Raw genomic sequence first — 12,761 nt, 5'->3', positions numbered from 1 at the left:
CTAACACAGGTTCTGGGAAGAACTATACTTCATTCTCATCCTTCAATCACAGCAACAATTCATAAACCAAAAGTAAAAGAGGAAATGGCTGAATTGAAGGCAGGAAGCCTATATTTTCATCTTGACATTTATTTACTTAGCCCCAAAACCTGGCTATTTTGAAACAGCAATCACAGACCTTAGCCAGACCAGGAACCCATCCTGTTGGGTACTGTAGACGCTACAAGTCACTACTTCCCACTAACAACTTTTTCTCTTACAAATCGGATGTTTCTGTTCCATTCACATCCATTATAAACCTTAAGTAAGTTGCAAAACAATGGTGTTTCTTAAGTTACAAGACGGGTTGTCATTCTCTCCAGCATGACTTTTGCACAGTGCACCTTATATTCTGCCTTACAGAAATGTTCGCTATGGTAACCTCCCGGGCTACCGACAGCAGCCAGCTCCCACGAAGGAATAGTAAAGAAACAGCAAGGTAGGCCTTTTCTTTTGCTGTAAAACCTCTCCCACCAGCATTCTGATGTCAGAGTGGGTAAAACTGTCAGACATAAAGGTTACCATGTAAAACTGTTTTATAATGGCAACAAGTTTCTCCAGAGTAGATGTAATTGTTCTGCTAAAGCACACATGTGACTGTGAAACGGGCACCACTGGCCCATTTCTGAATAAACAAGGGCCTTGTGGAACTGCAGTAGCGAATGTAGTTAAAAATTCACAATTAACTGCCCGCGTTGTTTTTCTTTGCCTTTCATTATTTCCACTGTGGAGGGGGGCGGGGGGGGGGGGGGGGGAGGGGGGGAGCCCTGGTAACAAGTTCGCAAAAGCCACGGACGGAAAACTTGCCGAGTCCTTCCCATGCAGGCATCCCGCCCTCCCGTTCCCAGCCGGCGCTGCCCGGGCGGGAGCCCGCCCGCAGCCGCTGCCCCGGCGCAGACCGCCGCCCGGCCCGAAGTTGGCGTCCCGGGGCATCCCCGGCACCTCGGCGGCCGCCCCGGCTGTGTCACCAGCGGCGGATTTACGACTTCAGGTGCAGAAGCGGCGGGCAGCGCAGACCGACACCCCGAGAGACAAAGGCTCTCGCTCGCCGGAGCGCCGCCGGGCGCGGAGACGCCGGAGGTGCGGAGCGGCGGCGGCGGCGGGCGCGGCGCGCACACAATGCCCGGGCCCGCGGCAGCGCAGGCCCCGCAGCGCGGGCGGCGGCGCTGCGGGAGAGCCGGCGGCGCGGCCGCGGAGGCGGCGCCCGTCCCTCTCCCCCCACACCCACCCACCCACCCACTCACCCAGAACGGGAGGCAAAGCGCCGACCGCTGACGGGCCACTTGACGGGGAGGGACGCCAGCCGCTGCCCCGGGCGGGACGCGCGCCGCGCCGAGCGGAGCCCGGCCGCGCCCGGCGGGGGTGCGGAGCGGAGCGGAGCGGGGTTTAAAGGTCCCCTTCCACCGCCATTTTGAGGGGGAGGGGGGCGAGCGAGAGGCGCTCGGTGGGCTCGGCCCCCCGCGGGCGTGGGCAAGGACCGGCCGCGCCGGGGGCGGGGGCGCGGCGCGCACAAAGTTCCCGCGGGGGCCGGGCGGGCGGCGCGGGCCGGGCGCGTGCCGCGGCGGGCGCGGGGCCGGCCAGGAGGGGCAACTTCGGCCCGAGCGCGCCGCGGGACGCCGCGGGCCGGGGCGCCGCGGGCCCCTAGCGGGCGCGCGCAGAGTTGCGCGCGGGCAGTTGCGCGGCGGCGGGCGGCCAGCCCCGCGCATCGCTCCTCCGCGCGGGCCGAGGCGCGCGCTCCCCCCCGCGCTGCCGCCGCCGCCTCCCCGCCGCGCTCCGCCTGCCTCTTCCCCCCCCTCCTCCTCCTCCTCCTCCTCCTCCTCCTCCTCCCTCGCCGCCTTTTTCCCGCATCCAAACTTCGGGAGCCCGGAAAAACCCTCCGGGCCCCGCGCCCCGCCGGCAAAACGCCCCCAACAGCTGCGCCCGGGGCCGCTCCGCCCGTGCGCGGGGGCCGCCGCCGCCCCCCTCACCTGCGGGGAGTTTTTCCAGCCCCTGCGCCGCTGCCGGGGCTCGGGCTCCCCGGCGCTCCGCTCACTGCCTCATTCCAATATGGCACGGCCCGCCAGAGCGCATGCGCCCGCCGCCCGCCTGCCTCTCCCCCCCCCCCCCCCCCCGCCCCTCCGCCCTCCCCTCCCCTCCCGGCTTTTCGGGCGCTCCGGCTCCCTCCTGGCGCGGTCGCGCCGAGCCCGCCGCCGCGCCCCCGGGCCGCCCGCCCGCCCGGCCCCGCTGCCGGCCCCGGCCCCGCCCCCGCCGCGCTGCCCCGGGCTCCTGCCCCCGGACACCTGCTCCCGCCGCGCCGGGGAGGGGGGGGGGCGAGGGGCAGCAGCGCGGGTTCGGCCGCCGGTAACGGGACGCGCCGCCGTCGCGACTCAGCCGGGCCGAGGCGAGGCGGGGCGGGGCGGGCGTCCCCACCCTGCCCGGCCGCCTGCGCTCCGCCGCCGCGGGCAGGGGCACAGCCCGACAGGCGGCCGGTGCCTCCCGCGGGATGCGCGGTCCCGTTTCCATCCGTCCTCGCCCCGTGTCCCGGCGAGGATTCAGCCCCTTCCCCCGCGGAGATCAGTCGGCCCCGTCGGTCGGAGCGTGGGGCCCGGCGGTGCCCTCCGCGCACGGCCACGGCCGCGACCCTCCCCGCGGGGCCGCGCAGCGCCGGCGCCGCAGTTTGCGGGGAGCGGGCGGGCGGCAGCACCGGGCCCCGCGCCGCTGTCCCCCCGTCCCCCAAACACCCCCCCCCCCCTCCGGTGGAGACCGGCGCCCCGCGCACTCGCCGCCGCTGCCCGCGGCGCAGCGAAGCGAAAGAAAAAGGAAGCGGGTTGTGCAACACCGCGCTCCTCCTGCCCGTGCGGCGGAGATGGAGGGGTGGGAAGGGAGCGCCCCCCCGCCCCGAGCCGCCCGGGCGGGCCAGACCGAGGCGGTGGCCGGCAACGAGCCCGCCGGGCGGCCCCGGCGAACGGCGGCGGGGGGCAGCGGGAGCTGAGCGCAGCAAGCCCCTTGCGCTCCCCGGGAGCTCATCCGCCCGCCCGCTGCGGCGGCGGCGGGCCGAGGCGGTGGCGGGAGCGCTGCGGCCGCGCTCCGCTCCGCGCCTCTCCGCTCGCCGCCGGGAGGGACGCGCTCCCGGGCCGCGGGTGCTCGGCCGGCTGCCGGCTCGCCTAGCCCGCTCGCAGCGGGGCAGGCACCCGCCTTACCGTCCCGCCTCACCGTCGTCTTAACATCTACGGCGGGGATTGTGGGTGCGTACGTGCCCCTCGCGGTGTGGTGGACACTAGTTGCTAGCAACTAGAAATAAGTGTTCAGAGGGGAAGAGCAGGCGGAATAGAAGAAGCTGTAATCATTTGTCTCTGAAGGAGAGAAGTGCCAAGAAATAAATAAACCTAATAGCGCCGGAACAGCAGGCAGGAAGAACGAATGTAACCATGAACTTGCTAATTACTCATCCAGCAGGCAAATTACACACGCTGCTCCGTACGCGGCGGCACCGGGGAGACCCGCCGAGCCCAAATCACACCCGAGCGATACAGCGCGATACCAAGCAGGATGTACACAGCCACGCACCCTCGCGGGAGAGATTTTGCTCTCCACGCAGACGAGAAGCCTCCGTTTCCCACTGGCTTAAAGTAAAACAAGCGGAGACGTTTCCCCTCGCGCTCGGGAGGGAGCGGAGCGCGCCCGGGGCAGCGCGGCCCACGGCCGGGCAGGGAGCCGGCCCGGGGCGCGGCAGCCGCCGCGGCGCCGCCCGAGGAAGGGACCCCTCGGGGCTGGAGGGCTTCTGCCCCGCGATTCCGTTTCCCGGTAAGGCGAGCAAGGCCCGGCGGCGGCCCGCCCGCTGCCCTTCCCGCCGAGGGGCGCGGCGAGGCCCGGGCCATCCGCTAGAGGGGGGTCTCGCCATGCCGAAACGCCGGGCCCCGGCCCCGGCCCCGGCCCCGGCCTCGGGCGGGCGAGCTGGAATTAACCGTTCAAACGAAACTGCTTCTGCACCGCCTCGTTGAGTCCCGGCAGACACCAAGTGCAGCTCCTGGCAGCCCCGGGCCACCGCGGCCAGACATGCAGGCTCCACGGGAGAACATCTCCACACCCACCGCGAGTCGCGGAAGCCAACCCCCGGTCCCAAAGCACAAGCCCTAAGAAACAGAGAACTTTTTTTTTTTTTTTTTTTTTTTTTTTTCTGCAAAAGCCCCAAACTAAGGTGTGCAACAGGAAGAAAGTGGCAAAAGTGAAAGATATAGAAAGTTACCAGACCGGCAAGAGCGAGAAACATGCCCCTTCAAAATGCCCAGGTGATCCTGGAAATTTGCCTTTGCTACATACAACAGGGGAAGACAAGCAGCATAGAAAAAGAAACGATCCACACCAGTCTGATCTGTGGAACACCTAAAAGATCTGTTTTGCCATTGCAGACTGACTTCTATGTTTTATTAATTGTTGGTCACTGAAGGGTAGCTGTTTACAAAATCTTTGACTGGCCAGCTCCATGACCCATCAGCTTTGTGTCATCTGTGGTGATTTGGAGGAGGTTAAAAAGGCACCAAAAGGAAGTTGAATCTTCCTTTCTGGACCTTCCAGTGTGTTAGCAAACCTCCTGAAACACAGGGCTAACACAGTGCAAACACACATTTCATTGTACAGGGATTAAATTTCTTCATATCCCTTCGGCAGGAATGGCAACACACAAGACGCCCAATACCATTTTATTATCCACTTTGGAGGATGAACCCTACGACTACAATGCCGTATGGTCACCCTGCCTTCAGACAGCCTAGGTGCCTCGCTTCTATCTTCAAGGCTTTTCTAGCATCCACTCTTCTGAAACTAGAAACTTTCTAATTTCCAGCCTAAATGTATTTACTACCAATTTATAGCCATTTGTTCTTTACCATTATTACCCTCCAAATTAAATAATTTTGCCTCTCTGATATTTACCTAAAATGTCCTTATAAACAGCAATTAGATCATCATCTCTCAGTTTTTCTGCTGTGTTTTTAATCTTCTCTCTAAATAGGTTTTCCATTCTTTCAGCGTCCTCTATACTTTCTACGCTGTGTGCACTGTTCTAAACAAGGTCTCAACAACTGCCTTGTACAATGATATTCATACCTTGCCATCTACTGAAAATACCTCACTCAATGCATCCCAGAATACATTAGCATTTTTAAGACCACATTACAGCGGCATCATAGTTCTCCTACAACCAATAACATACCTGGATTCCTCTCTTCGTAATCTTGCATTTGATGAAGCCCAAGCTTACTCACAGTCATTCTAATTAATCTTTAAGTGCATGACTTCTTGCTGTTACATTCCATCCCATTTCTGGTACTCCAGGCAATAGATCATCTTCAGCAATTGTGCTAATGCAGTTTAAGAAGATACCTTAAAAACTGCATCTTGTCCTTTTTTTAAGATTACTTACCATCCAGCCTGCTCAGTTTTCCCCTCTTCTGCAGCAGCTCACTCTCTGTGCAACCCATCCACACCTTTGGCCATGTCAGAAAAGTGGCAAACACACAGTTCCTGTAAAGTGGTCAGATCCTGCGCCTTTGTGAAACTTCCTGGCTCGAGGCTACCCACAAATTTCTCAGTATGCTCCTTTTCTTCAACCAAAGCTACCATCGGCAACACACTACTCTCCAAGAACTATGATGGTTCACCTGTTTCCCTACAACCTCTTAAAACGTTATGACACTTGTTTTTGTTTTGATGCAGACTGTGGTAGGCCATTTCTTCTACAAAATTAAATCTGAATGCTTCACGGAAAATAAACCACCTGTCTTTTAGGAACATCAACCTCCTAATCATTCAAAACTTATTTTTCTTGTTTACATTAAGTGATCAAAGAGGGTTTCTAAATTTTCTCTAAATCCTCAGTGCTTGAATCAGTAAGTCACATTCATTGTTAGCATCACATAACCCTTTCCTTCCGTCATTCCCTCATATTAAGAAAAACTTTTTTTGAAGCTAAGATTTCAAGCTGTGTGAACAGCATTCAATAATCAGTACCCAGTCGTTAAGTGTCAGCCAGTTGTCCCCTAGCAGGATTTTCCACTCCTTTCTGTGAAATGTTCGGCTTGGCTTTGTTTTGCTACATTAATTGGGACCACACTCCTATAGCCTGCGAGTGCCAAGAAGTCCCTCTGACTGCACTGAACTTTCGAGTGCACAGACAGCAGGCTCAAGCCGTACATCTTTGTGCTGAGAACAGAACTAGTGCAGGTTTGCAATCCCATGCTTGTACTCAAACGTAACTCATGGAGCACAGCATTCCCCTTTCATGAAGTGGGCGTAATTCTGTTACAGGAACATCACAAATGTCCAAGGGACCAAAATGCAGAGGCGATTGCTTTAAGTTACAGATATATTAATTCAAGTTAGATACAAGTTGGTTAAAACTTTTTTGTCCCTACTTCTAGAGTAGAAGATTTGGTTGAGTAAAGATTGTGAGATTGGTCCTAATGTGATTGTCATATTCTGGTCTTACTGCAATTACTGTGTGTATCTTATGTGGGGGAATCCAAGAGTGCTTCTGAAATCCTGGGACTCTTTGCAACCCTAATCTGCAACCTAACCCCTAAATGGGGCAAAAGTTGGTGTTTGTGAAGGAAACAGGGGCATTACAAGAGCTGCAGGGCAAAGCAACATTGCCCAGGATGCCCAAAGGGGAGCTGAGACCAAGCCGAGTTAGTCTAACTCTCTGCTCCACAGTGAGCTCGACACAGTGGTTTGAACTCTTCAAGTTTTCCCTAACTCCAGAGACTTTCTCAGCAAATGCTGTTGATGTTTAGCTGTTAGCTTAGAACTGCATGTCCTATTCCAAAATATACAGTATTTTACTAGTGCTAAAGAATAAAAATTGCCAAAGATTTTTTAACATTCAGTGCTCTCCACTGTTCCCACAAGCATCAATGTACAGCTTGTACTTTTGCGATAATGGCTGGAGATACATGTTGAAGTATTTGCAGTTGCCATTTATGTGGGCAGTGAATCAGACTAATGCTAACTCAGAAGATAACCTCCTGTGGGTGACTGAGTGACATCTCTGGACTTCTGCTTTGCTCTTCCTGTTTTCAGACTTTGTTTAGTCTGAAAATTATGTCAGTTTTAAAGTTGGTGAAGGGCTCAGCTGATGGCCCTGTGAAAAACAATCAGCTTATTCCCAAAGGAACCATAATATAGTCACAAGGGAAGAGCCGCTCTGCCTCCTCCCTTTGCTGTTGCAGAAGCATGCTGATGGCACACAAGGTGAGTGCAGTTCAGACCATCCATCTCCTTCAGCGGCCTTGTTAAAGATGTTCCCATCGTTAGCAGCAGGTGCCGGATGTAACGTGGTGTGGACACTGGGGATGTTAATAGTTACTAAGGCAATACTTTCCTTTGTTTCAAATATTCAGACAACTCTCTTTAAAAGACATTTTGATGGTGTGCAGATATATTTGGTCAGGTTCAGCTGTAGGGTGTAAGGAAGAAACAGATCCAAGTGGTTTGCTCTGTACCTTCCCTTCCCCACCTGTCTACTTTCTGGTTTTGAGACTCCAGACTTGGCACAAGCAGGCTTCAGGGCCCCTGTAGCTCCCTTATCAGTCATTTCAAGTAAGTGACAAAAAAGGCTACAGGGCCTTTAGTTAGAAGCTCAGCTGGCAGCAGCAGAATAAAGCCTCTGTAAACTGGTCCCCACAGCATGGGACACCTACCTTCCACCTTCTCTTCAGCTGGGCTTCTAGGCATGCTCTTTTATGCTTGACTGCTTTTTCCACCTGCATTTTTGCTTCTTTCTCATTTCACCCAATTTTTATTATTTCCTATTAATATCTATTGTACGTCACTTGGGTTGTTTGGTGTATTTTACACTAGAGATTAATTCCCAACATTGTAAGGAAAACAAGTTCATGAAAGAAACCCAGACTTTACCAGCCATGATGCTGTTCACTTTACAAACGTGTAATTTTCCCCTGCCCTTTGTTTAGTCAATTTAGATGTAGCTTTTCAGAGAGGTTTTGCTTTAATCTGTGCTTGTGCAACAGCTCCCCATATATGAGGTCCAGTGTTAGCAGGGTTCCCCAAGTTCGTATGGTAATAATTAATGGAAATAACTGACACGAAGTAGACTCCTTCACAACTTTTTTTGAATAATGGCAGAAAGTTGAACCCTTCACCCATAAAGGAAACGAGTCACTGATGAAGTGATAAAAGCCTCAAGCTGAGCCTTATGAGAGTCCAGTATTTCAGATCTGAAATCCTGCTCCTTATTCTAAGTCCCCCTGCACACAGGTGGAAATAAAAGCATGCAATCTATCACATAGCTTAAATACTATTCTGCAAAGGAGCATGTATAAATATTTTCTCCCTCCAGGCTACCAGCAGAAGAGGGCACTTTGAAGCTATCTTTGGAAGCTTTGTGATAGTGTTGCCCCTATTAAGAGATACTGGCCACAGAAAGCAGTGCCATGCCACCCTACACCTTTCCCAGGGCATGGTCTTTCCTCATTCTTCCTATGACCAGATGTTAGGATACGTGCCAGGTTTTCATTGTTTTTTCATAGTTAAACAACTGAAGACTTTGCATGTGTAAGGCACATTATATAGGTCACAACAGAGAGGGAAAAACTTCTCAGGCTAAAGCCTGGGAGAGCTGGAGGAAGAAACTGCAAGTAACCTTGTCATTTTCCCAAGTTACTTCTAGGCAGATGTGGTTGATGCCCTTTCCCCAGTTTACTACATGTACCAAATAGGAAATTATCGCTAATTCTGCAGATCTGTGATACCTGATAAAATACAAGATAGAGCAAGCCCTGTTCCTCCACTCTAGTTCCTTCCAGTCCTTCCTTTCTTTTTCTTTTTTTTTTTTTTTTTTTATGGTAACTAATCTCCAGAATGTCACCTGACCTCCTTCCATCTCCTGCTGCCTCTAGAAGGTCTCTGAGATAGCACAAGTGAAACACTTCATCATGTAAGAAACAGTGAAGCATTACCAAAGAGATCCTAACAATAACCTGACAAAAAGCTGTCACCCAGCTCTGAAGGTACAGCTGGATTGGGAACACTTCCTTCCTTTAGTACTTAAGTACTCTGCAAGCACAGGTTGTTCTAAACCCCAAACCCATGCCATGTTTTCAGCACATTACAGAACAAATGGAAGTTGTTTGCTGCATACATTGACATTACTGACATGCTGACATGCAGTAGGATTTGTTTCTGGTCTTTGGCAAAATATTTTTCAGCAATTCGAGTTGATGCTTTTGATGTTGTGCAGGTAAGAAGATGGGCATGTCACCCAAGTACTGCACAAGTATCGCCTGTGTTTAACAGCTGTGAGAGTGCTGCTAGCTATCTAATGAATGTATGACCTGCTACAAAATGTGTACTGACTGCAGTGAGAGATATAAAGATGCCCTTGGTCACCACAGCACAAACTCCATGTGCAGCACAGGGTTGGTGGCTGTGCTGTAGGGTAAGGTAATCCGAAGCACTAAAAACTGCCCAAGAATTGCCATTGGTATCGAGATTTATTCAACCCCTCTGGCAGCCATTCACAAGGTATGGTTAAGGCTGTGTTGCTCTCACATTAGAAGAAACTTACTCACATGAAACTTAGTTAATGAAGAAAATACTAAATTGTTTTTTTGCTGTAAGAATAATATGTTATAGAAAAGATTCGTTTTGTTTCACCATAAGGTCTGGCTTCCTGGAGTGGCTGCATAGATTTGGATTCTAATATTACACTCTTCTCATTAACTCTTTGTGTTTGCTTTCTTGATTTATTTTTAATTATAGATTGATTAAACAGAGTCAGATTTCACTGAGTGATGTTCACTTTGGACTTCTGCAAGGTTTATAATTCCTCTACTTTCTGTGAGATGTTCAGTCAACAAGTGGTGTTAGCACAACAAGCAAATGAAGGGGAAGGTTTGTATTTTAGTACATGTGTCAGTGTTTACCTTTCTTCTTCTATGGCATCAAGAGGATGAGAACATTCCAGAGGAGAAAGAGGAATTTCCTAACTATGACCTTCTCCCAGTACAATTTTTTGTAGCAGGCACCTGTGTGAATATGGCAGAGGGCCTAAATACTATCTGTGCTTGCAGCAGGCAGCACACATGAACATTCGGCCACCACTTGCTTCTTCACATCCCCCATGGCTGTTACGTTTCTGCAGCGTGGGCCATCTCTGTATGCACACTACTCTAATAGAACTAATTTTGACTTCAAAGCAAGTAAGATCCAGGCCCAATAAACTCAGAATAAAAAATGATATAGAGGGAAAGCAAGTATGGTCACAAAACAGTGAAAAGTTGAATATACAAATGCTCTGTAAGAACTAGAATATTTATAGAAAAGCAAAGCCCCTCTATTTATATGCTACTAACTTGCTCTTTTATGGTTCCTCTCTTAACATTTCTATCCACTTTCCAGCTTCTCATACAATTCAACTTAAGATCTGTACAAAATAGTTACCATCAACACCCAATACTGAAGTACCCTTGACTTCAGAAAGGGCATACCCTTGCTAAGATTAACTTTCCAATATTGCCTGTATTGTCAGTGTTTTGCTATATTTGACTATGATCTTGCCAATACTGATTAGCAAGTAGTGGCAGGAAGAGATACAGGGAATGTTTGGGTTTTTTTAAGAGATACAGATGGAAAAAAGAGGCAGACAACATACTTTTTAATTATAAAGTTTAGATACCACAATGAGATTGTGCAAAAACAATATTGTAATTTACCTAAGAACAAATACCCAATTTATTTGTTCCAGTTTATGGGCAAAGTGATTTTTTCCCTCCAGATTAGAAATGCTTATGTAGTTTTGAAAAATCCTGATCAGCCCAAGCACAGAAAACCAGATTAGGAAAACAGATTATAAACAGCAGTAAAGCAGCCCATCTCATTTCATTATGCAAGCCAAGTGAAACACAGAAATTAAACTAAGAGCGGGAAAACAACTAAGACTTAAAACTGTGTTGGGAATACTCCAAAGACTCATTAACAGATGAAAAAGTATGATTATCTTATTAGGAGTACTACCACCCATACAGAAGCTCTGATCAAAACAATAATTAAACCACCAATAACAATCTCCCTGCATCATTAAATACTTTTGTACAAATAAATTAACTCTGCCAGCCAGAAACATCAAATGGAGATAATTTACCTCAACCAACTAATAAGTCCAAATACTCAGAAAGCCTCTCACATTCTTACCTGGGAACGTGCTATCATCCTTCTCCCAAAAAAAGCTTTTAAATAAATGATCTTGACAGCACCCCTATAAATTTCTGTATTTACACCACCACTGATAAATCAATGAACCATGTGGCTTGAGATAACAACCTGTCCCTTTGCCAGTGGTGAAAACTGATTCACTTCCAACTAACACATGCAGCTGGGCAGGAATATTTATTTCTGAGCAAAGTAAATGGACACTCGAGTGCAATTGTTGATATGCAGAATCTGGCAACGAATCAATATTGACTTTAAATAACCAATTTATACCATTACTTTTTAATACCTATGAATCTTGTTAAAATCCCATAGCATGCCATCCTGAAACGGCAAAGCCTGCTTAATTTCTTTTGGTTTGTGGGTTTATCGAATTTGAGGCTTTAAGAATCCTGTTACTGGTGAGTGTCAGTTTCTAGCTTTTCTGTTTTATTGGCTTCCTTTGAAATATCTCCTGAGCTCTTATATCTTCACTTCAATTTTATTTTTTTCCCTGTGTTTGAGAAGGGTACAGGTCTGAAGTTGGCATGTGTGTATTACTGCTTTGACTCTACAGAGGCAACCAGTATCATTATTTGGGATTTCAGGGACATAGATTAAACCATATACACAGAGTCTTTATTTTTGTTCCTTTAAGCAATCTAAGGAAGTGCAAGTATATTAGACAATTTGCCAGATCATGCAAAACTGCATTCTTGAGCTACTAAAATGGCAGTGCTCATGTATATATCATCTTGTAGCCTAAATATAAAAAAAAATCTAAGATGAGGATTAAGAAAAATGCCTAGATTCCTGAGGTCAGAGTCAAATTTTAGACACAGAAATACAATGCAGAAACCAGGAGTTGAAATTCCTATAAAGCAAAAACTAACCTTTCCAGATGCATCTCTAAGAGTGGGCCAGGGCTGAAATAAATTAGCAAAGCAGAACTTGTAGGGAACTTCATCCACTGCAGCCTGTGCTGTACCTGTTTAGGGGAAAGCAGAGTAATACAGTGTCAAATGTGTGTTACTCTGGAAGCTAACAGAAAGCTCAAAAGAGTGTAAAATTACTGCTTTGAAGTAGATTAGAACTGAGGAGCCTTATGTTAGCATGACGGCTTAATATGCATTTCTAGGAGCACCTCAAAAGACAAGTTCAGCCTGTTCATGGAAGTAAGGAGACAGGAAAACCCATTGGAAGAACCACAGAGAATGAGAACTTTGTTTTCTAATGTGCTAGACTCTACATCTTCTTTGACTAGTTACTGTTTTAGCCTTGATTTGTGAAGATATTAAGCAATTGAACAGGTTTACATGTTTATTCATTTTCTCCCTTAATTTAACAGGAAGTTGTACAATAAAATCTAACTGTACTGCCGTAGGGAAAAATACAGGCTGTGTCTCACAACAGATGCAGCGATCAGCGCAGCCATGAGTATCTGCATTATATCTGGGTTCTTTAAGAAATGCCACCTAATTTTTGGAGCACTTGTAATGTGCATAATATACTGGGAATCAGACCTCTTGTGTAACACA

General features: G+C 49.6%; 1 protein-coding gene across 3 annotated transcripts in view; it reads right to left on the bottom strand.

The window, feature by feature from the left end:
* The window catches only part of SFMBT1 (Scm like with four mbt domains 1), a 90,232-nt gene extending 78,047 nt beyond the window's left edge, over positions 1 to 12,185 (bottom strand). For 2 of the 3 annotated variants that reach the window (XR_006165976.1, XM_042799672.1), the window contains exon 1: positions 2,007 to 2,081. The gene's annotated coding sequence lies outside the window, so the exon portion shown is untranslated. Of the gene's footprint in view, positions 1 to 2,006; positions 2,082 to 12,116 lie in introns of those variants that run through there. The other variant, XM_033004640.2, reaches the window with a different exon arrangement.
* Between the last annotated feature and the right edge of the window lie 576 nt (positions 12,186 to 12,761).

The sequence above is a fragment of the Tyto alba genome, unplaced genomic scaffold (genome assembly GCF_018691265.1).
Source record: "Tyto alba isolate M040663 unplaced genomic scaffold, T.alba_DEE_v4.0 Super-Scaffold_3, whole genome shotgun sequence".
NCBI classification, from domain to species: Eukaryota; Metazoa; Chordata; class Aves; order Strigiformes; family Tytonidae; genus Tyto; species Tyto alba.
This window is presented reverse-complemented; position numbering and strand designations above follow the sequence as displayed.